Source organism: Python bivittatus, unplaced genomic scaffold (assembly GCF_059951505.1).
Source record: "Python bivittatus isolate LINGU-HERP-01145 unplaced genomic scaffold, Pbiv_v1 ctg000980_np1212, whole genome shotgun sequence".
NCBI classification, from domain to species: domain Eukaryota; kingdom Metazoa; phylum Chordata; class Lepidosauria; order Squamata; family Pythonidae; genus Python; species Python bivittatus.
In genome coordinates this window covers 102366-126511 of record NW_028277125.1, presented here as the reverse complement: position 1 = coordinate 126511, position 24146 = coordinate 102366, and the positions used below count along the sequence as shown (strand labels likewise).

The following is a 24146-nucleotide window of genomic DNA, read 5'->3' as shown; positions in this document are numbered from 1 at the left end:
AAATGAAAATGCAACAGGCACATAGAGTGGAAGAACTTCATTGATTTGGAATATTCCAGAGCCCTCTTGCCTATTCCAGGTGACGTTTACAGACTAAATTTGCAGTTGCAATTGATTTGTGAAAGATTCCTTGATGTTTTGTTACATGGAACTTTTCTATCCCATCTGTTCTCCAAGCAACCCAGGACGTACATCTGCTAGCAATACGGTAAGGCGAGTCACCTTTTTTGTTAAGCCATCCTAGGGTCAGAGTCACATTCCGGGTTGCAATACACAGTTGTACCCTAATGCCAGATCATGAGAACACAGACCCCTTCCTTCACCTTCCCAGAGTTGCTCTCACACCAGGGAAATGCTTTGATCGGCCATAGCCATGACTGGGTAGACGGGGGCAGCAAAGGTTTCTTGGTGCATGTGGAGAACAGCGCAGGAGTCGGGGTCATAGAACACAAGCTCGCCTTTGTGCAAGTCAACCAGGACCGCGATTTCTGCAGGGCACTTGAGCAACTTCATGGTCAGGTGCTGATCATTGTGTGAGAACTGGAACTCCTGATCATAGCGGGAAGAGATCCAGGAGGAGAGATTGTGGCCCAGGCGGGCTTCGGGGCCAGCCCCCTTACGCTGTAGTGAGTTGTAGGAGATGCCCAGTTTGTACGCGCAGCTCTTACATTGACTTGCCACGCGTGGATACCTGCACAGAAAGATTCCTCAGCCAGGGCATTGGGCCAATGATTGAAGCAAGCAGGGCCATCTGTTCTCTGGGCCATCTTGGGGCTGAAGGTCAGTGTCCTCCTGTTGTTGGAGAGGGCCAAGAAGGGGCCCTCATCAATGTGAACGTCATCTGTGCTGGTGGGTGCAGCAAACTGGTCATTGGGAAAATTCCAGGCAGAGTCGGGGTAAGGTGATACTTTGAACCTAGGGTGTGTAAGATCAAACCACCTTATTGAAGGCATTTGTCAGCCATGAGTTTGATCAATGCACTGAGTAACCAGCTGGAACAGCACATACCTACTGCCACATTCCACCCCCACCCGCCTCACTGACCTGAGGCCCAGCAGAGAACAGCTGGAGCCCAGAGCCGTCTTGCCAGCGGACTGTGGATGCACTGTGGATGGAAGCTTAACTCCTTTGATTCATGGGGCCTCAGGATCCCCTCGGCTTCCTCAGCCCTGTGCAACACAAAATCAGAGGCAATGGTGAGTCCTGGGGGACGTGGCCTGGTACCCTAATAGTGCAGCTTTTCTGACTGGTTGCTGTCTACAATGCCCATTATCCCCAGGAAATGGCACCAGGTTGGGGAAGGATGACTGCCTGTTTCCTGTTTCTGAGGCAGGTTCCCCTGATGGCCGGGGGGTGGGGTGGTCGGGGGGTGAACTGGCACTTAGGGTTTATTCCTGGCAAGGATGCTGTTACGTGAATGAGCGCAAGAGGGCGTGTACGTTCCCCAATCGCACGGCTGCCTCTCTGGCAGGCCTCTCCATTTGGGGAAAACAGCCAGCTCGGCGCCTGGGACGGTGGCTGCTGGGGCAAGACCTCCCCGTGCGTGTGTGCGGACACAGAGCCCCCTTTGTGATCCTCAGGCGTGAAGCTTGTGAGGTGTTACGGTGGGAGTAGAAGGAGATATTTTTAACTCCCAGGGGGTGATGAATTCGGTTGCTTTTAAAAGGAGATTTCATGGAGGACCAAGGTCAACTGCTCCCAGCCAGGGTCAGTTCTTGGGGAACAGAAGCAAGGGAGGGCCTTTCTTGGCCTCAGGTCTATTGGGGAGGGTTCTAAGCCTCTGCCAAACTTGTCAGCCGCTGGGACCAAGGAGCTCCCTGTTCCGGTCCTCACCTCAGGGAGATCCGTCCCTCGGTCTCCGCTTGCTTCCTGTGGGTGAGGGTGCTCTTCCCATCAGTGCTACCTCTGTGCTGGGAGGTGGGGCAGCGAGCTCTTGGATGCCCACCCCCACTGGGGAAGGGAGTTGGCCGCCGGGTTGGAGGGGCAGGCGGGCCGGTCCCCTTGCCGCCTTTCCAGCGTGGTGTGCCTGCGCCCGTGCCCTGCTACTCCTTGCCTTTTCTCTGGCTCTGCTCTCCCCTGCCTAAAAGAGGGCAGGCTTTGGGGGTGACGATGGGGCAGACTGCCCTGCTGGGGTTCATAAGAAAAGAAAGCCAGGGAGGTGCCCTGGATAAGAGGCTGGAGTAGGTGTGAGGGTTAGAGTGGGTGGGCGGTGGCCTCCCGGCCTCTCTTGTCCTCGGCTGTGCCGGATCCAAGTTTCTCTTTCTAGGCTGTGACCGTGGGCAGCTGGTGCTCTGGCGCTGCGGTTAGGAGGTTCTCGGGTCACGAGCGTGGAGCTACTAAGGTAAATTGCTCTCCAGCTGCACAATGGTTGTGTTTCTCCCACCCCCAAGCTTGCTATGGGAGCTATTAATCAGGATGCCATGAGAGAACATGCGGTGGGAGGAGGATTTATCCGAGCGGAGTGCTTTGCGTATTCCTAGACTTGGATTCCACTCCTGGCTGACCTCCCAGAGCTATGAGAGAATCAAGTAGAAAGGGTCTCTTTCTGATGTTTCTGGGATTATAGCCACGGTCCCTCTCAGAAAGGGCGATGGCCGGCTACCTCTGAACTGTCTGCCGTTTCTCTTCTGCCCAGGTGTGCCGCCTCCCTGACTCCAGCTGGCTTTTCAGTGCCTCTCGAAACAAGACGGCGCTGATGGGGACCTCCGCGGTGGTTCTGAGGCAGCCCGGTGCTTCTCGGGGCATCGTCTGGTAGTGACTGGCTTGGCTGTCACCTCAGGTGAGTTGACTCCCATCACCAGCTTCTGGTTCCCACCGCAGAGCCCCCTTCGGGGTGCTTCCTTCTTGGCTTTTTCTCTTCTCCAGTCTTCCAGAAGCTCTGCACTGGCTCTCGTGACAACACTGTGTCTGTGGGACATGGAGACTGGGCAGTTTGTCCAGGGTGTGCATTTCCAGGAATCTGGTAAGAGCGAGTGGCCCTTCGAAAGATGGACCCGCTACATGCTCCCCTTTCAAAGGAAGCCGCGATACGCAGAGCCAAAGAAGAGAGGTGGGGGGAGGAAAGAAGGAAGGTAAGGCAGCTAACTCAGAGCCGCTGCTCTCTGTCCTGAACGGCCCTCTTGGCTCCCACTGCATCCGTACACTGTTTGCTGCGCTGCCTTCTGACCTTTCGCCTCCTCGCTTCTCTCTCCTGGAGAATCTCTTCAAGTCCATCCAGTCACGCCTTCCTCTTTCTTCTTCCCTGTGTGACCGAGCCAGCTCGGCGCACTTCCTTTGCCCTGGTCACTCACTTTTGTATTCAATCCACGTTCTTCCTCAAGTTGCTCCAGCTCGTCACTGTCCAGAAGTGGATACGGAACTCTGAACAGGGCCTGACCAGGGCAGGGCAGAGTGGAAAAATCACTCCCTGCCATCTGGACTCTGTGCTTCTGGTAACGCACCCCAGGACAGTGTGGCTTTCGAGCAGCCGCCTTGTGCTGATGGCTCGTGTTTAACTCGTGGTCGGCAAGGACGCTCGAGCCCCTTTCATGTCCAGCTCTCCCCCACCCTAGACTTGTGCCTTCGACACTCCCTGCCTGGACACAGAGTTTTGTTTCTTCCTGTTAAATTCCATCCTATTGATTTCAGCTCGCTGCTCAAGCCTGACTAAATCTTGTGTCTTTTTTTGTATAAAGTATTAGACATCCCCCCAGGTTCATGCCAACTGCTACTTTGAAGTGTAAGAACAGCAGGATACAAATGTTTGCAAATAAATAAAATACGATATTTTACATCACTGATAAAAATGTTGAACAGGCAGAGCCCTGCGGTGCTCCACATGATACTTCCCTCCAAGGTGATGTGGGGCTGTTAATGTTAACGCACACTCTAAAAATACCGTTACTGTCAAATGTTGGAAGGTGAAGGTATAATTTCTCTGCCTGTAAAATTATTCGGCAGAGGATCAAAGGTCTGGATTTATTTAGTGCAGCAAGTACCTCTCTGTTGGAACTTAAAGGATCTATTTTGCATTGTCCTAAACAAGCCCTTTGCTGTTGATAATAATAATAATAATAATAATAATAATAATAATAATTTATTAAACGTATGCCGCCTCAGTGACTCTGGGCAGCTTGCAACGATCAAACAAATTGCAATAAAATCAGTAATACATTGAAGATAAAAATGGCAAGCATGTTGAAGCGAGGGCTCTTGCTCTCCCTCGCCACAGTCCCGGGTGAAGAGGCTGGTCTTCACAGCTCTCCTAAGCAACAACAGAGTCGGGGCCATTCAGATCTTGGGGGAAACATTAATACAGAGGGCAGTCACTGCTACAGAGAAGGCGTGCTTCCAGGGTCCCAACAGGTGATATTGTTTATTTGAAGGAATCCAGAGCACGCCAGTCCTGCAGGATTGAATTGGCTGAATAGATGTTATGGGAGACAGGTGGTCCTCAAGTAATCAGGCCCTGTGACTGCTTATGCCATCCACGCCTGCATCATTTTTGTGGCATGTGCTGCTGATGGCGCAGATATCTGCTGCATCTCGTGAGGCAAGCTGCTTGAAGAACATCAGCAGCCGGGCCACGTGTAGACCTTTCCCATCTAGACCCTCTTTAGAAGCCGATAGGAAGCATCGTGGAGAGCTATTATTTTTGCTGTTCCCCGGCAAAATACTCAGAACTAGGTTTAAACGTGGAAGGTCTCATTTGCTGCTGCTCATTTGCCGGCAACAGCCATCGCTTCACACGATTGCGCAGGGAAGGTGTGGAGACAAGACACTGGAGGTAAAGTCGGTTTGGGCACCACCACCACCATCAGCGTCATACTTTTCACGTATCTAAGCTAGGTGCAGTACAAAGCATATCACCTGAGATCAGAATTGTGGATTTTTTCATTTTGCACACGCAGGCTAACGGTAAGTAACACGTTTGAGCCTTCATTGTAGTGCAGGGGGAGGAAGGCCTTGTGCTTTGTCCAGCAACGAGCTGTTCTGTTCTCTCCCTGCAGCCTGCGTGGCCAGCCTGTGCCTTGCGGGAGCTGGGCCTTTGGCTTCGCCGGCAGCCTGCAAGGATGCTACTCTCCTCTGTGCCAGCTCCAGCCCTGGGACTCGTTTGCTGCAATTCCACTCCGCACGAGATTGGGAACTGCGGGAAGCAGCCTCGTTCTGAGCCAGAGATGCCAGCTCCGCAGAAAGGAAGGAGCTCAGGCAGTGGCAGCGGCTGCGGTGGCGGTGAGGTAGAGAGGGTCCAAGCGGTCGCCAACCCGAGGGGTCAGGCGCCCTACGCGTCTTTTTTGCGGGCCCCGAGTTCTGGCTTTGAGCGGAAGGACGGAGAAGGCAAGTCCGGCGGTGGAAACGGCAGGTCTGCTGCGTCGCACCCGGATCCTAGAGAGGCGGGACAAGGCACCAGGGAGCAGCGCCCTGAGATTTCTGTTTATGGTACACTCCCTGCGTCTAAGCCAGTTTTTAAAATGGAAGAGGGAAAAAAAAAGCACCGCTGAGAAAAGCACCAGCTGGGCTTTCATTCCTCTCTTCCCCCTTGCCGTTACCTGCACTTTCAGGAAACTCTGCCCTTTTTCTGGTTGGGCATTATTTCATTCTATGCCCCGAGACGTTGCGCGCGCCTAAAATGACCAAAATCTGTCTGCCATCACAGACCGTGATTTAGGCACTGGTTGGCTCAGAGGGCAGGTCTGAAGGATTCAGACCTGGAAGCAGATCGAGCCAACCGGAGGAGGAGGAGGAGGAGGAGGAGGTGCTCCTGCGGCCCCTCGTTCCGTCGCCCACCCTTTCCCCGGGGCTGGTCCTCCCGCCCGGCCGCCCTCGCCCGCTGCTGCCGCTATTCCGGACGCCTGGCAGCCACCGCCGCCGCCGCATCCCTGGCTCGAAGGAGCGGCCCGGCCCGGCCCGGCCCGGCCCGCGGCTCCGAGGCGAAGCGGCCGGCTCCCTGCAGACGCGGCGGGCGCCGCGGCCTTCCCCGTCGGCTCCCGCTCGGAGACCCGGCGCGGCCGCCCTTCGGCCGGGGCTTCGCGTGCGGCCCGTTCCATTCCCTGGCGTGGCTGCGCGGGAGCCGGAGCGGGGTGCTTCAGCCGCGGGCGGGCTCCGGGCGACTGGAGCGGTTTTCTCGGCGAGGGCTCAACGTGCAAGATGGGAACGGCGGGCCGGTTGCGTACAATACTATTTTGTTCCACTCAGAGCCCCCAACATGGCCGCACGCTTCCTCCTGTCCCGGCTCCGCTGCAGCCCTCCGCTTCCGCTTTGTACTACCCTCCCAGCATGGCCGATCCCCGCATCCTGTCCGATTCTTTGAAGTGTCCCACTTCTGCTCCTCGCAGAAGGGGAGGGGCAATCACAACAGCAACAGGGCCGAGGGGCGGGAGGCCCTCCGCTTCGCCTGTTTCCACTGCAGCCCTTCACTTCCGCTGTTTCGTACCCTCCCAGCATGGCCGACCCCCACATTCTGTCCATTTTTTTTTGGAGCGTCCCATTTCTGCTCCTCGCTGAAGCGCTGCTGCTTCTAACGTGCCCGATCACACTGGACCCGCGTGGCGGCGGGGGCCGTGGCTCCCGCGGACCACACGACAGTAGCCTGATGGAAAGCTTCAAAAGCAGCACTGGAATTGTGTGCAGCGCACAACGTTGTTACTGCTCTACGCTACGTGAGGGATCAGCGCCTTTCCCCCTTACTCACCAGTGCCACTCATTCGTTCACAGCCCCTAACATGGCTGCCCGCTTTTTCCTGTCATCTCGACAGAGCTGCCTCGCAGCCAGTTGTCGCGAGCGGCTGAGAGCCGGTAGTGGTGGCACATGGCGTCGTGAGACTGAGTCTCGTTGGGTCCCTTCCATTCCTGCTCCGGAACGCTGGACGCCAAAGTGAGAGCATAGAGCTAGAGTTGTTTATTTGCGATCACTGAATTCCGGGTTGTTTTGGGAGAGTTAGCTGCCACCTCTACGTTCCCGAGAAAACCATTCGACTAGTTTAGAACGTTTCAAAACAACGCACAATGAATTATACCGTAACAGCGTTTAAGTATTCAGTCGAATCACAATGTTGTGTATTTGCGAAGATTTCCAACTTGTTTAAATTGTGTTTTTAGTTAGTAGCGTAGCAATCATCAGAAAGGATGGTTCCACGTGCTTAAGCTGAGAGATGACAAAAAGGGAATACTCTCTTTTAGGGAACTATTACGTTACAAATAGAAATACATGCCGTGCAACTCAATCTAAAGTTGCAATTGGGAAACCACGAGATAAAGAGCTATTCAAAAGGACAATTAGTTGCACATGAGAACAAATTTTTGCCTTTTCAAGGGCAATTGCGATCGTGAGGCAGAAGAAGGGGGGGGGGGGTTGTAGCTACTCCAGTTTTAGGGAATCAACGCCAAGAGAGGGGCAGGTGGTCCAAGGGTATAGCTCTCACCTGCCCACTGGTGTCCAAAGTGAGCGAGAGCGTTATGAGGGGCAGGAACTTTGGGTTCTGTCCATTGCTCCTGTGCCTGGAGGCTGACTTAAGATGAACCAGTTCCTGGAGGGGAATTCCTCCCTTTGCTTTCCAGAGTGCCGGAAGCAACCTGCCCACTGCCCAGATGCCCAAGACAAAAAGGGAAAAGCAGGCCTCTTGAAGCAACCAGAGGCTCAAGTCTTTGCAGACTCTGGCTATGTAATTTGCTGATTCCCCCAGCCACAGCTGTAGTCACTGATCACTGGGGAGTAGGCTAGGCTGAAGGGTGGGGCCAGTCCCATAAAGGCCTGATGGCTAATAACTTTAGCCTTTTGGCTACAGAAAGAATGCTGTGCTATCTGGATTTCCTACCAATGCTTCTGAGGACTTCATTACCTGTAGAAGGAAGAGGCAGTTTCACCAGTCTGAGTAAGTGGTGCTAGGAGGAGGACCTATGAATGTCTCCTGCAAATGTGCACTTAGTTTTCAATGTGTCTTCTTTTACTCTCCTTCCCTGTTGGGGTCTGCTTAATTCTTGGGGGTATTTAAAAGCCCAGGAGCTGGCTGAGGATTGTTCCAGTTGTTTTTTACTTGAGTCTTGTATGGCACTTTTATTTCCCAAGTTTCAATAAAATGCCAATAAGAAGACTTGAGATGAGACTTCTGATGAATAGCAGATGTATTTTGATCAAGACACAGCTGGGTGACCCCAATCAACACATTAACAAAAGATGTTGATGAAATCACACCTCACAAAACAAACATCAGAGGCTTTATAGACATTTAAATCTGTAATCAGATAGTACATCCCCTCATACCCATACAAGGGATTTTTGGGACGGTCTGAGCAACTGAAAGGTGGTTCTTAGGAAGGTAAACTTAACTGTAACTTTTTCTTCTGGTTACCAAGGGAATGGCATACCAGATTTTTCTTATCTTTCTCTAGAATGCAGGGCCTCACAACTGTTGCAAAAAGCTTGGTACAACAAACAGCTTGTACTCGGCTAATTGCTTATTCGAAGACAATCGGGCATTCAGCAAAGAGATAAGGGGGGAAGAAACCAGTACTCTTTACAAAACAAAAGCAAGTTAACCCTTTAGAAATAAAATAGAGTGCACTGTTACAGGTATGGTTATACATTATGTGAAGCATATATATATATATATATATAAAATTGTGTATATATAGAATATAAAATTGTGTATCAAAATAATGCCCTTCATTTCCTCCCTTTGCTTTTGAACATAAGATGCTTCTTATGTAGTCAGTTAATTAAGCAAGATATATCATTAACAGATTCATTGGTTAGTAAGTCAGCAAAAGTTTAAAGGGACAAAGGTAAACAATCAGTCAATGTTTATGAATCCATCAATGGAACACAGTCCTTGGGAATAGGCTTAAGGACCAATATTGTCGCTGGTTTGTTAGCTGGGGGGGGGGGGGAAGCCACCACAGTCATGTCAGCTACTGCAGACATCACTTATTTTCTCACTAAAGGAACTATACATGGAATGAATATTAATCCAGCAACTGAACATAACAGCAAAAATAATACCTGTTTTATCCAGGCGCTTCCAGGTAGCCAGGAAAACCATTGGTCTGCATTTGCAAGTCTTTACCTTATCTCAGAAGCTTTTTCTTGCAGGTCTTTAACAACCTGTCGAACTACTCCTGATTTGTTGGTGTAAAAACAGCACTCTTCTTCCAAAAAGAGAAAGAGGCCCCCTTTCTCAGCTGTGAGAAGATCCAGGCCTCGTCTGTTTTGGAGAACTACAGCTGCTAATGAATCAAGTTGGTTCTGGAGTTCAAGTACTCCTTGCGCAATTTGATCCAGGCTACTTTGGAAATCTTTTGACAGTTGTTGAAATGTAATAGCAGAATGGGTTATTCCAGCAATCCCAGTTCCCGTGGCTACTCCAATAGCTATTAACAAGGGAAGAAGGAGTGGGAATCTTTTCTTCCTCTGAATATGTCCTACCAAAGGGATTGGCGGGTCTTGCTTATTTACAATAACTCCAATATCAGGAGACAGGAAGGCTAAAGTACATATTCCTTCCCAGTCAAGGGGCAGGCATTGGAATGCCTTGTCCCCACAGAGAAAGAAAACTCCTCCCTCTTCCAGGCATGGTCTCAAAGTGAATTCAAAATCTTTTTCCTGGGCACTGTCACTGAACTTCACAGTGTAAGTCTCAGTCACATACATTCCAACCAATGGGTGAACCCCTTTTTGTGGGCTTACAGGGGCTTCCATTGATTTGTTTACTACCACGCCTGGCAGGGAAGGGTCCACAAAATATGAGGAGTCTTCCCATTGTCCCTCTTGGGATCTTTGGGGAATAGGGAAACAATCCTTTCCCTTCTTGCCCTTTAAGAGCCAAGGGAGGAAATCAAACTGGTCATAAGCAGGTTTATTCAGATACCAGTTCTCTCTCATTTTTCCTTGCAGAATAGTTACTCTGGATCCTTTGGTTAAATACACATCTTTGAGCTGTTTTGTGGCTTCATGCATAGCTTTCACCATTGTGAAAGTATGATCACGAACCATTGAAACTACCATGGCACAAGCATTCACATCAATTCTCCCTACTTCCACTTGTCTCTTGGGTTCATGGGGATCATGATGCTGAACACACATTGGTGTTTTATCTAGCATTTCTACTCCAATTGCAACAGGCCCATCTATGGGGGGGCCTTGCTTTAGTCCCATTTTCAATATCATCCTCTTAAGTGTATCAAAATAAGATCGAGCAAGTCCACTTGGGGGTCTTTCTCCTGTGAAAACTAACTTAGTCTTGATTTTGTACCACCATTCTGCTGGGACAGGAAGGGCTTGGTGAACCCCTGGGGCTATAGGTAGACATATCCAACAATCCTTTGCTAATTCGGGGTTACCTTCCTGCAGCAGATTTTGGGACAAAGCCACAGTGTCATAAATGTAAGTCTTATTAGACTGTAAACGGAACACAAACTCCTCTGTATCTTTTCTGCGTATTACCTTATAAGTAGGTGCCGGTGGTGGTGGTGGTCTTCGAAGTCCAAACCTTTCAATATAAGCATCAGTATTGTCAATCAAGATAAACACTTCTATTATCAATAGACTTATGATCAGATTTTTCAGACACACACTCTTTGATCTGTCCCTGTACATCCAAAGCATTAAGACATCTGCCCTCCAAAAAACAGTAATCAGACCCATCTTTATCCCTTCCCCAAAAGGTGCGGGGAAACCAACAACAAGTGAAAAGTATTCCAAAACAAACAATCAACACAATGAAAATAATGTCAGTTTCACAACTTGGGTTGTGACCAAGCCAGCACATGTAGGGGTTTGTGTGGCTGGGAAAGTCTATGGTTTCAAATCTTCTGTTCCTGAATTAGGCCTCTACCAGTGGACCTAATTAGTCCTTGAAAAGATCTGCTGGTGAAGCTGGAGAGCGCTGCAATTTTAGTTTAAGTCCATCAACCGAGGAAACTTGCCATGTCTCTGAGAGTTCCTCCACCTGCTTGATTCTGGAGCCATGTATCCAGGCCTTAATGCCTTCAACTTTCACAGCTGTTGGGGTGCTCAGAAGAACTTGCTTCGGCTCGGACCGCTTTGGATCTGTGCAGGATCAGAACAGCTCCTTAACTCTGACCCACTGGCCTGGCTGGGCGATGGGCGGTACGTCAGGAGCAATTGGCAAGACGTCTTGGACCTGTAGTGAAATAGAACATAAAACCTGCGCCAGTTTCTGTAGATATTGAGAAATGTTCTTTTCACCTGTCCATACAGTTAGCACTTCATGTGATACAAATGGTCTCCCATAAAGCATTTCAAAAGGGGACAACATCAGTGGCCCTCTGGGCATAGCTCTGATACATGTTAGAGCAAAGGGCAACACTTTAGGCCATGGTAACTGAGTCTCTTGACAAAGCTTGGCAAGCTGAGTCTTTAAAGAATGGTTCTTGGCCTCGCAGTGTTGGTCCTCTTTGGCCTCTGTAAGCCCTTGAAGGTTGGGCATCAGGCTTGGCATTCCACGAATTTATTTTTCCAGTGGCCAATTTGTCCACATTTTGCACATTGATCTTTCTGTAAGCGTCTCTGAGAGGGATGGAAAGAATCTGGCCTGGAAAAAGAGTCTTGCCTCCCTTTGCTTTGGGGGCGAATGGCCAGTGCAAGAAGAGATGCTTGCTTACTCATCTTCTTGTCTTCTTTCTTTTCATCCTCTAACTCTCTCTGCCCCTTCATGGATCACTGCCTTGTCGTGGCGAAGGGGCTTGCGTAACTCAGTGAAGCCATGAGCTATACCGTGCAGGGCCACCCAAGACGGACAGGTCATGACAGAGAATTCTGACAAAATGTGGTCCACTGGAGAAGGAAATGGCAACCCACTCCAGTATCCTTGCCAAGAAAACCCCATGGACAATGTTAAAAGGCTAAAAGATATGACGCCGGAAGATGAGCCCCTCAGGTCGGAAGGTGTCCAATATGCTACTGGGGAAGAGCGGAGGACATTTCCAAGTAGCTCCAGAAAGAGTGAAGCGGCTGGGCCAAAGCCGAAAGGACGTTCAGCTGTGGATGTATCTGGAAGCGAAAAGAAGGTCCGATGCTGTAAAGAACAATATTGTATAGGTACCTGGAATGTAAGATCTATGAACCAAGGCAAGCTGGATGTGGTCAAACATGAGATGACAAGATTGAACGTCGACATCTTGGGAATCAGCGAACTGAAATGGACGGGAATGGGTGAATTTAATTCGGGTGACCATTATATCTACTACTGTGGGCAAGAAACCCTTAGAAGAAATGGAGTTGCACTCATAGTGAATAAGAGAGTGGGAAAGGCAGTAATGGGGTACAACCTCAAAAACGACAGAATGATCTCAGTGCGTATCCAAGGCAAACCATTCAACATCACAGTCATCCAAGTCTATGCCCCAACCACCGATGCCGAAGAAGCTGAAGTTGACCGCTTCTATGAAGACCTACAACACCTTCTAGAACTAGCACCAAAAAGATGTCCTTTTCATCATAGGGGATTGGAATGCTAAAGTAGGAAGTCAAGGAGTAATCGGAATAACAGGCAAGTTTGGCCTTGGAGTACAAAATGAAGCAGGGCAAAGGCTAATAGAGTTCTGTCAAGAGAACAAGCTAGTCATAGCAAACACTCTTTTCCAACAACACAAGAGACGACTCTACACATGGACATCACCAGATGGTCAATACCGAAACCAGATTGATTATATACTTTGCAGCCAAAGATGGAGAAGCTCTATACAGACAGCAAAAACAAGACCAGGAGCTGACTGTGGCTCAGATCATGAGCTTCTTACTGCAAAATTTAGGCTTAAATTGAAGAATGTAGGGAAAACCACTAGACCACTCAGGTATGACTTAGATCATATTCCTTGTGAGTACACAGTGAAGGTGATGAATAGATTTAGAGGATTAGATTTGGTAGACAGAGTGCCTGAAGAACTATGGACGGAGGTCCGTAACATTGTACAGGAGGCAGCAACTAAAACCATCCCAAAGAAAAAGAAATGCAAGAAAGCAAAATGGCTGTCTGATGAGGCTTTACAAATAGCTGTGGAAAGAAGGAATGCGAAAAGCAAGGGTGAAAGGGAAAGATATAAGCAACTGAATGCAGATTTCCAGAGAATAGCCAGGAGAGATAAGAAGGCCTTCTTAAATGAACAATGCAAAGAAATCGAGGAAAACAATAGAATGGGGAAGACTAGAGATCTCTTCAAGAAAATTGGAGATATGAAAGGAACGTTTAGTGCAAAGATGGGCATGATAAAGGACAAAAAAGGCAGGGACCTAACAGAAGCAGAAGAGATTAAGAAGAGGTGGCAAGAATACACAGAAGAACTATACAAGAAAGATCTTAATGTCCCTGATGTCCACGCTGGTGTGATCACTGACCTTGAGCCAGACATCCTAGAGAGTGAAGTCAAGTGGGCCTTAGGAAGCATTGCTAACAACAAAGCTAGTGGAGATGACAGTATTCCAGCTGAGTTATTTAAAATACTAAAAGATGATGGTGTTAAAGTGCTGCACTCAATATGCCAGCAAGTTTGGAAAACGCAACAGTGGCCACGGGATTGGAAAAGGTCAGTTTACGTTCCAATTCCAAAGAAGGGCAACGCCAAAGAATGCTCAAACTATCGCACAATTGCACTCATTTCACATGCTAGCAAGGTTATGCTCAAAATCCTACAAGCTAGGCTTCAGCAATACATGAACCGAGAACTACCGGATGTACAAGCTGGGTTTCGAAGAGGCAGAGGAACTAGAGATCAAATCGCCAACATTCGCTGGATCATGGAGAAAGCACGAGAGTTCCAGAAAAATATCTACTTCTGCTTCATTGACTATGCAAAAGCCTTTGATTGTGTGGATCACAACAAACTGTGGCAAATTCTTAAAGAGATGGGAGTACCAGACCACCTTACCTGTCTCCTGAGAAATCTGTATGCGGGCCAAGAAGCAACAGTTAGAACCGGTCATGGAACAACCGATTGGTTCAAAATAGGGAAAGGTGTACGACAAGGCTGTATACTGTCACCCTGCTTATTTAACCTATATGCAGAGTACATCATGAGAAATGCCAGGCTGGAAGAATCACAAGCCGGAATTAAGATTGCAGGGAGAATCATCAACAACCTCAGATATGCGGACGATACCACCCTAATGGCAGAAAGTGAAGAAGAACTAAAGAGCCTCTTGATGAGGGTGAAAGAGGAGAGTGCAAAAGCTGGCTTGAAACTCAACATTAAAAAAACTAAGATCATGGCATCTGGACCCATCAATTCCTGGCAAATAGAAGGGGTAGAAATGGAAGCAGTAACAGACTTCATTTATTTGGGCTCCAAGATCACCGCAGACGGAGACAGCAGCCATGAAATTAAAAGACGCTTGCTCCTTGGGAGGAAAGCTATGGCAAGCCTAGATAGCATATTAAAAAGCAGAGACGTCACCTTGCCGACAAAGATCCGCATAGTCAAAGCTATGGTTTTTCCAGTAGTAATGTATGGCTGTGAGAGCTGGACCATAAAAAAGGCCGAGCGCCGAAGAATTGATGCCTTTGAACTGTGGTGCTGGAGAAGACTCTTGAGAGTCCCCTGGACTGCTAGGAGGTCAAACCAGTCAATCTTAAAGGAAACCAACCCTGATTGCTCATTGGAAGGATCGATAATGAAGCTCAAGCTCAGATATTTTGGTCACCTAATGCGAAGAGAGATCTCTTTGGAGAAGACCCTGATGCTGGGAAAGATTGAAGGCAGAAGGAGAAGAGGACGGCAGAGGATGAGATGGTTAGATAGCATCACTGAAGCAATGAGCATGAAACTGAGCAAACTCAGGGAGGCAGTGAAGGACAGGAAGGCCTGGCGCAATATGGTTCATGGGGTCACGAAGAGTCGGACACGACTTAACGACTAAACAACAACAACAAACTCTCTCTGAGAATAAACAGTGAAAGCCATCTGGATAAGGGTTTCAAAATTTTGAGTGGAGGGGGCAGGTAACTTCTGGAGTTTTTTCCTAATATCTGGAGCACTTTGGCCAATGAAAGCAGCTTTAATCATAACTTCATTGGCAGGGGCTTTTGGGTCAAGATCAGTGAAGTGGCGGTAGCCATCTTTAAGGCGTGTCAGGAATTCCATAGGGGATTCTTTGGGTTCCTGAACAATTTGATGGACACGATGAAAATTCACTGTCTTTGGCACGCCCAATCGCAATCCCTGAAGGAAAGCAGTTCTAACCCTTTCCAAAACTAGTGCCCCATCTGGAGTATTGGGATTAGCCTCATAACTTGGCACCAGAACATCTTCAGCAGCTGGCCAAGCTCCAAGCGGGCGGCCAGCCTGCACATCCACATTTCTTGCAGCTGTGTATGCTTCAGTGGCTGCTTTAAGTACTTGACGCTTCTCTTCTGGTGATAAAAAGGCTGACATCAAAGTAAAAAGATCTGGGATGGTAGGTTTGTGAGTACAAATGATGCGTTGAGCAAGATCCACATATTGCTGGGGAGACTCACGATAAGGAGGCAATCCTTCTCTCCAGTTAAATAAATCACTGGTGGTGAAAGGAGTGTGAATAAAAGCTAATTGGTTGCCCATTGGTACTTGTCTAAGAGGGGCAAGGAGATTAGGGTCCTGCCCCCGTAGTGAAGCAACAAAAATATCAGGACAGTCAGTGTTGTAAACAAGTCCTGTCCTGGTATGTGAAGGGCTACTCACAGCTGCTGGTGACTGTGAAGCTGCCACTAAAGATTCTTGAGAAGCTGGCTGAACAGCAGCTGCAGAGGTTAAAGGCAGTGGGGGGGCAGTCCCAGCTGCGGGGGTTGATGCAGCAGCAGAGCCCGTGGAGGCTGGCCATGGAGATGCCTGAGGAGCTGATGCAGGGGGCGGAGGAGGAGCCGTTGGAGTACAATAAAGGGGGGGGGGAATTCCTCCTCCTCCTCTGTTTTGTGCTTTAGCTTTGTTTCTGTGTCCTGCTCAGCTCTTACAGGGTTGGTTTTCAGCCCACATAGAACTTGAATGTCTGGGCGAAGGAAGAGGTTAAAGAAAAATTTAGCATATATCTCTTCCTCAATTCTGCCACTTGAAGCCAAAAAGCTGGCAAAAATATTTATGAACTCTCCATCAACAGTACCTTCTGGTGGCCAAAATCCTACATTTGGGCCAATATAATAATGTGGCCAAACGAGTTCACAAAAAGTTTTTAGTTTATTCTTTTTAAAACTCAATTTCATTGCAACTCTGGGTTTTAAAATGTCCCAGTGCTTGATAACACACTCCAGCGGCTGAGGGCTTTTTACCGGCTTAAAGCTTTCTGCCGCGGTTTCCTTCCTTGCTGTTTCACTCAGGCGGCTGTTGCTGTTCCCCATAGTGCCACCTAGTGGATTTTCTTCTTTTTCTTTTCTTTTTCCTTTTTCCTCTTTTTTTTTTTCTTTTTTTCTAAGCCTTCTATTGACGTGAGTTATGGTGCTGCCTAGAGGATTTCTCGGGTTTTTCCTTCAACTCGGGATTCTTTGAGAACTGCACCGGAAAATTTCTCGGGCTGTTTCCTCCCTGTTCGTCTTTCCCTCGACGCAGGGCCTCAGCTCGGGATTTCTAGGAATTTCTCGGGCTGATTTTTCCTTCAATCAGCTCGGGGTCTGGCCAGAGTATCCTCCCTAATGTGAAATCCTTTTCCATGTAATGGTGCACCCTCCTACCTTGGAATCCTCCTCTAGGAAAATATATTCCAACAATCACACATACTGCACTCACTTCGTGGGCAGAGATCCCTAGTGAAAGTTTCCCACGTCTCATTCACGCACTCACAAGGCACCACTCCCCACCTAATAAAAGCATACTCACCCTGCCCAAATCCGCCTTTATACAACGGATGGGAGAAGTCTCAATTTTTTTTTTGTGCGTTCAGGCTCAGCAGGAGCGGAGTCTGCCGACAACGACCAGCACAAGGTCACTGGAAAACTTCCCAGGCGCGCGCTTGATGTTGATAGATGGTCTCTGTCGATTTCCTCCGTCTGCTGTTGTGAAGGCAGTGAGGGGGCTTAAAGCAGCCTCCCCAAGGAATCCCCACCTTCGGGACTCCTGGCTGGCTCGCCGAAAATGTATGGCACTTTTATTTCCCAAGTTTCAATAAAATGCCAATAAGAAGACTTGAGATGAGACTTCTGATGAATAGCAGATGTATTTTGATCAAGACACAGCTGGGTGACCCCAATCAACACATTAACAAAAGATGTTGATGAAATCACACCTCACAAAACAAACATCAGAGGCTTTATAGACATTTAAATCTGTAATCAGATAGTACATCCCCTCATACCCATACAAGGGATTTTTGGGACGGTCTGAGCAACTGAAAGGTGGTTCTTAGGAAGGTAAACTTAACTGTAACTTTTTCTTCTGGTTACCAAGGGAATGGCATACCAGATTTTTCTTATCTTTCTCTAGAATGCAGGGCCTCACAACTGTTGCAAAAAGCTTGGTACAACAAACAGCTTGTACTCGGCTAATTGCTTATTCGAAGACAATCGGGCATTCAGCAAAGAGATAAGGGGGGAAGAAACCAGTACTCTTTACAAAACAAAAGCAAGTTAACCCTTTAGAAATAAAATAGAGTGCACTGTTACAGGTATGGTTATACATTATGTGAAGCATATATATATATATATATAAAATTGTGTATATATAGAATATAAAATTGTGTATCAAAATAATGCCCTTCAGTCTCAAAAAGGGAGGTGTGAATTTGCATCAACTTACCACTTTCTTCTGCTTTCTGTGTCTGGGGCGCTGCTAACCCTGGCCCTAAGAAACCAATTCTGGTCAGAAGGCAGGGTTATGATAGCCCTTGGCTTGCATCGCCTGAGGAAAGTTGCACGTTGGAGGAATCCCTGCGCCCCAGCCCCTGAGCAAATGTTGAGAGGAATGATAGGTGTCCGCATAACTTCTCTGGTTCTTTCAATCCCTGAATTGCGCTACTCTGAGTGAGGGGTCTGAGCCTGCGCAAACTCTTCTGGCTGCCCCCCTCAGCCATAGGTGCAGGCATGACCACTAGGCTGGGTGGTGCAGAGGCCCCGTGAAAGAGAGCTGCCTGCAGCTCTCGGTCAGTTGTGTTGGGGAGCTGAACTGTCAGAAAGAAAACTCCCAGCCAGGAATAAACAGGCAGGCGGTTGCCTGAAGAGGGGAGAAGGCTGAGAGCTGGAGACTCTGCTCGGGGGTTCCCCAGGAGTTCCTTTGATAGGGAAGATGCTATTGTTCCTTCCTGCGAGGGAATGCCTGCCCCCCAGGAATTCTTAGGAAAGGCAATTAGCAGAGTGCCGGGCTGGCCTTAAAATTGACTAGATCTTTGGAAGGGGGCGTTCTAAGGTCAGGCGCCCTACTGAGCTGGGGTTTCCTGTGTTTGCCTTATCTGGTATTGTCTACTTGGAATGTAGATCCCTTGGGGAAGAAATCTTTTTATGATTGATTAAGGCTTCAACGAATGTTGGCCCTTCCTGCTAGGTCTTCAGTTATTTAATTTCAGGCTGAGGTGGAGGAGTCATGATTCTTTGGGCTAGGTTTTTAATCTTTTTAGGTGAGCCCGTTCTTAATTTAATTTAATCATATACCTTGATTGCTGTTAAGATAAACAACGGTAGGGCGAGAGAAATGGGAGGCTTTGACTTCCTGCTGACATGGGGAGGGGGGAAGAGTTTGATTTTCTTCTCACAGAACCAAGGTCTCTGCTTGGGTGGGACCTGCTGAGATCTGCCATCTGCTGTGCTCGGAGCTTCTGATGTAGGCCTGAAGAGGCCTGTGTTGTTTTGGAGATGCTGCCTGCTGGAGTGTATGGCAGGAAGACCTCATCCATTTCCACTCGGTGTTAAATTTTTGTTTCCTCAGTTATTCTCTATTCCTTTTGGAGACCTTTTAGATATCTGGAATATCAGAAGTCGGCTTGGTGGTCTTTTAAAAGTCTTAACCTGAGTCTTAAAGGGACAGGTCTAAATACAAGTCAATTTGCTGATTTTATCTCTGCAGTTTATTTTTGTTTGCTGGGGAGCCCCTGGGCCAATAGTGAGCAAGGCTGTGTCTCCTTGCCAGGAGTCCGTTTGCTTTCTTTCAGCCTCTGAGCAGTGCTAGTCGGTGGGGTTCACTTGGAAGGAGGCTCCCCGTGGGTTGCTGTTGCTCTTGTACTGCCTGGGTTTTGGTGGGGTGCTCTGTTGTTCATCCCGAGCCTCCCTGCTCTCTCTGAACCTCACCGTTCTGGCCCACCCCACGACTCCCACAGCCAGTGGCGATACTGATGCTGGGCCCCAGCCCTGACCCAACTGGGTCAAACTGGGGAGCTTACCCTGATACTGCATCCATGTTTGGCACACACACAGGCAGAGCATGGGGAGCTGCTCTGGCCAGTAGCAAATTATTTAGCCTCGGAAGGGTTGAGCTGCTGTTCTGTTGGTGTCGTTTCCTGAACTGGTGTTGAGAAACTCTGAAAATAACGTCTTTTTTTTTTTTTTTTTTGATTAGGAGGGTAAATCTACTTGGCTGGAGTTCTGCTCAGAAGATGTTGCATCTGCCTGTTTCTGGGATTAAGGAAGAGCCATCCTAGACTACTGCAGATGGGATGACCTCTGCTGCTGCTCTGAAGGAACCCTGAGAAGGCGAGAGCTTGGTCTTGACTGATGAAGAATTTGCTGCTTTTCCTGATTTTATTGTGGCCTGGGGTGGTTTGGCAAGGTGGGGGAGAGCAGGGAATAGAGCCACACCTTGGAGCGCACGAGGAAGCGGTAACAGGCATTTGGAGACATGGCGGGAGGCTGCAATCTGGCCAACGCAGGGAAGGAGGGTGGGCGGGAGATTGGCCCCCCTCTTTATTGGTTGAAGTCTGAGTAGTAGCAATAGTGGTTCCTTGAACGGAAAGCTGCTGCTGTTCCACTCCAGGTCAGTTGCAGATAAACAGCACTCATCTGGGGTTGAATTCTGACTGGAAACACTGGCTTCACATATTTGAGAGACCTGTCAGAGGCAGAAGGAGCTGGTGGTCTTCTAGCAACCTTTGCCAGGATGCCTAGTGTTGCGGCCTGCTAGGGCCTGCCTAAAACCAAAAAAAAAAGAAAAAAAAGATTTTCCTTCATTTATGTGCACATTTATGGTATCAGTGGTACTTTTTTTACCGTTTTCTTCTAGGGTTGTAAACTGCAGTAATTCTTAAATGGAAATGTGGGGCATGAATCCCATAAGAAAGTGTTTTAGTGAATTGTTATGCTTGGAGGAGATGGCATTGCCCTGCTCCCTGTTGTGAAGCAATTATCAATATAATTACCTTTTAATTATTATGTAATAATCCCTCTGTCTTAGCCTGACTGTACCTTCTCTCCTGACTTGGCTGCTGCCAATGTTACCTGCCTGCTCTGCTTGGCACTACCACCCACTTGCCACCCAGTCCCATGTTCCTGGTTTCTCCCTCCCTCCTCCTGCCACTCCTGCCCCAGTGTGCTGCCAGCCTGTCCTCGCCGGGGCCTTCTCCCCCCCGGCCTTTTGGCCTTGCTCTTCACTTCTTGCCAGGCCCCTTGTTTGTCCGGCCTTTCCTGCGCCTGCCGCCTTTCCCTCCCTCGACTTGCAGCTGCCGCTTTTGCTTGCCGCCAGCCCACCCGCCAGTCTGATCTTGTCAGCACCTCCCTCCCTTGCTTCTGGTGCTGCCCCCGCACGGCGCTGACCGTCTGATCTTGACAGTCTTTGTCCCTTGCTGTACCGTCTGCCTTTCTTCCCTTCCTTTTCCTCGCTGCCAACCTACCCGCCGGCTCCTCCCAGCGCCTGCCTGCCTCGGTCTGGCACTGCCGCCACTGTAGTGCACCGCCTGCCTGCCTGCCTGCCTGAACTAGCCAGCCCCGTCAGCCCTTTTGGCCTGGTCGCACGACCATCATCGTAGCAGCGCGTTGTCTGTGGGATCTTTCTTGCGTCTTCCCTCTCTCCCTCCCCGGGAATGAAACCAGAGATGTGCGGATCAGAGAAATTATGTTCAATGGCTGCAGCGCTTCCTGAAATTGTATTAATGGTTCAGGGCTGGTATCCACAGATTGTATGGTTGCAATGCAATGTATGGACCAATCCTGAAACAGTGGCCTCCCAAGGATACCTGGGTTGAATGAATAGGTTGTCGTCTTATAGGAGAGCTGTTAAAACCTGGGAGTGGGTCTAGTGTCAGTTGAAACCCTGCTCTGGCTTGTATTTGGAATTATTTTCTCAATAACCTTAGTTATTTCCTACTGAACTTTTGTCATTTTATTGTATGTTTTTTAATTTTAGTTTTATTGTAAGAAGACGGTGTAAGCTGCTCAGTCTCGTGAAGTGCAATGTAAGCCCCAGTAAGTAAGTAAAAGTTAACTGGGCGTTGTTTTGTGTTTCACAGGCCTGTCCGATTCCAGCATACCGAACTACTGCTTTGTTTGCCTTGGGTGGTCCTGACCTGGAACCAGCCGGCTGGAATTGTGGGGTGCTTTTCTTGCCCTGTGCACGGCTGGGGGCCGGGAGGAGAGAGCAGGATGTTGTCTGGGACGTGCTTTGCAGATGGGAGGTTTTCGTTCATTGGTATGCTATTAACCGTTGCCCCATGTTTGGCAAGCACACCTTTATACCCAGAGAAGTAGAAATAATTCTGTGTATTTCTTTTGGAAAGATGTGCATTGTAAGAAAGGAGATGGGATTGTTCAGCTGGTTGGTGAAGAGTCTGGGCAAAGTGCCAAGCTGCTAAAAACTTGGTGAAAGGGTTGGGTTGGGAGGAATGTTGGCTTTGTAGATGCTTGTTGGGTAGTGTAGATAGAAGTATGTGGGAAGGAAGGGTGTCTGATAAATTGGGAAATCTACAGGGATCTTGTGAATAATTTCTTTGTGACTGTCTTCGTTCAGGAAAGCGAAGAAGCAATCTTCCTTCTGAAGCTTCTGGAGGTCACCCTGGAGGCCATTTTGTCATCAGTATTGGACAAAGCTCTAGAACAGGTACTTGAATATTTTGTGCACATATATGAAATAACACACTGAATACTAGAAGCCAGGACTGAAAACAACTGATGTCCATCTAACTTAAATGTCTTTCTTGATAGAGTGCCTCATCGAGTCAACCCTGGGAATGTGGTGGATGTTATGCATCTTAACATCAGCAAAACAAGGAGGACTCATGAGATCCTGGTACAGAAAGCAGTGTAAGATGGGCTGGACTCTGCTGCAATAAGTTGGATACAGAGCTAATGGCACTCCCATATTCTGCATGTGTGCATCAGTCTCTCTGCATCAAGATGGAAGGAAGCATCAAGTGGGATTTGTCCAAGTGGCAGCTGCACTGAGAAGCACGTTTGCATGAGAGCAGCTAGTACACAGCTGTGACCCTTCGTGCGCCAGCTGGACTTAGCTGCAGTTATCCACGCCTTGGTTACGACCCCTCTCGATTAAAGCCATGTGCTGTGCAATTGTCTGATGTTGGAACTGTATGCTAATCGCAACTCATGTAAAATGCAGCAGCTCGGGTGCTGACCGACGCAAGGTCCAGGAACCGTCTGATAACAGTTCTGAGAGCTTTGCCCTGGCTACCCCTGGCCTTCTGGGGAGAAGAAAAGGTCCCGGTTTTGTCCATAGAAGCCCTTAATGGCCAGGTGCTTGACTGTCTCTCCAAACTGCCTGATCTGCTTTCAGTGCTCCCAGCAACCTAGGTCAGCACAAGAGGCCCTTTCGAAGATGCCCTCTTTGCCAGAAGCAGGGCTCTCTGGCGCACCGGGCCGGGCCTTCTCTTGGGTGGTTCTGAGCTCTGGAAAGCAATCCCTGCAGAGTTGCGCTTTGACCCCGCTTCCTCAGTATTTAGGAACATGATAAAACTGTTTATGCTGAGGCTTTAATTCTTAACTTATTCTAACGTCTGGTTTTGAGTGTAGCGTATATTTTATGTTATTTTTTACTGTTACAAGGTGCCTTGGTGGTAGAAGAAATAGAAAGGTCAGGTAGACATAAAACAAATTAATAAATGTATTAATCTTGAAACTAGCAGTCAACAGAAAATCTAACCCTAATAACTCACCTTAAAATTTACTGTCACAATAAATTTAAGTATAACCCTCACTAAATAGTAAATGCAACCATAAGCTCCCTTAGTGCCTATCTAAATAACATTAATTTCTGTTTGTTCCATCATCAAGGCAGCTTTGATTGGTAAAGAATGCAAATTAATTCTTGGAATAAATTACAGTTTAAAAACTTGGCAGAAGGAACGTAGTTTTTGTAAGATTTGCCCCGTTCGACAGAGAAACTCTCGTGACACGTGTGGTTCACAAAGAAGGTTTACTCATGCGTAACGTAGTAGTCACAAGCAAAGCCAGGACTGGCTTGGTACAATTGCATCACTTGTTATATTCCCCCCTTCCCGCGCTTTTTCCCGCCTCGTGATCGCGTTGCGGCTGTGGGCTATTAGGCCCCCCAATGTCCCCCCTGATCGTTCATGATGGCAGGGTCGGTCAGAGTCCATTGTCCTTGATTGCCAGTCCCCCTCCGGCTGGGTTGGTCCCTCCCTGCTACGTGCAGACCCGCGGGTTCTGTGCTGCGTTGCGATCTTGTTTCGCTGCCCTGCGGCCCCGTTCCTTGCATGCTCGCGCCGTTATCAGTTCATAGTTAAAAGCTTCCGCTGTGGTTTTCCTGTTTAGCTGGCCGCAGGTGGCTCGTTAATTAGCGGCGCTTTCGGTTCCTCTTTTCCCCGCTAGCTACCGCCGGTGGATTCCGCGTGGTCTGGTTGCGAGCTTCCCTGCAGCCCCGTGCTTCCCTGAAGCCTCGTGCTGACCGAACCTGACATGCTGCCCCCCTGAAGACAACTCCCCCCCCTCGGTCCTATTTCGGCTTCCCGGGGTATTTACTGTAAAAGTCCCGCACTAGGTCCGGTGCCCTTATGTGGGTTTTACCCATTCGCTGTGGGACTTGGGGAAATGTTTCCATTGCACTAGGAGCTGGGTCTGCCCCTTGTGCCTCCGGGCGTCCAGTATCCGGTTGATTTCGAAATGCTGCTCCCCCCCGACCATGATGGGTGGTGGTACTCCCTCCGCCTTGTGCCAGGCGTTCCCCGGCTGGTGCAACTTTAGCAGGCTGCAATGGAACACCGGGTGGATCTTCCCGAGGCTTTTCGGGAGCGTCAGCCTGACGGTCACCGGATTGATGACCTCCGAAATGGGGAACGGCCCCACAAACCTCGGGCTGAGTTTTTT

The 24146-nt window shown here is 48.8% G+C and overlaps 1 long non-coding RNA gene and 1 pseudogene across 2 annotated transcripts; one reads left to right on the top strand and one right to left on the bottom strand.

Moving 5' to 3' along the window:
- Window positions 1–34: 34 nt before the first annotated feature.
- On the bottom strand, window positions 35–1009 carry LOC103049859 (B box and SPRY domain-containing protein pseudogene; annotated as a pseudogene).
- A 4487-nt stretch (window positions 1010–5496) lies between these two features.
- LOC148213486 (uncharacterized) lies at window positions 5497–23521 on the top strand. 2 transcript variants are annotated; one of them, XR_015794337.1, is made up of 6 exons: window positions 5497–6143; window positions 6735–6853; window positions 19438–19571; window positions 21217–21275; window positions 21817–21906; window positions 22011–23521. It is a non-coding gene; the product is annotated as an uncharacterized LOC148213486 (long non-coding RNA). The 2 variants fall into 2 exon arrangements; XR_015794336.1 differs by having other exon boundaries at window positions 5497–6853.
- Window positions 23522–24146: the final 625 nt, after the last annotated feature.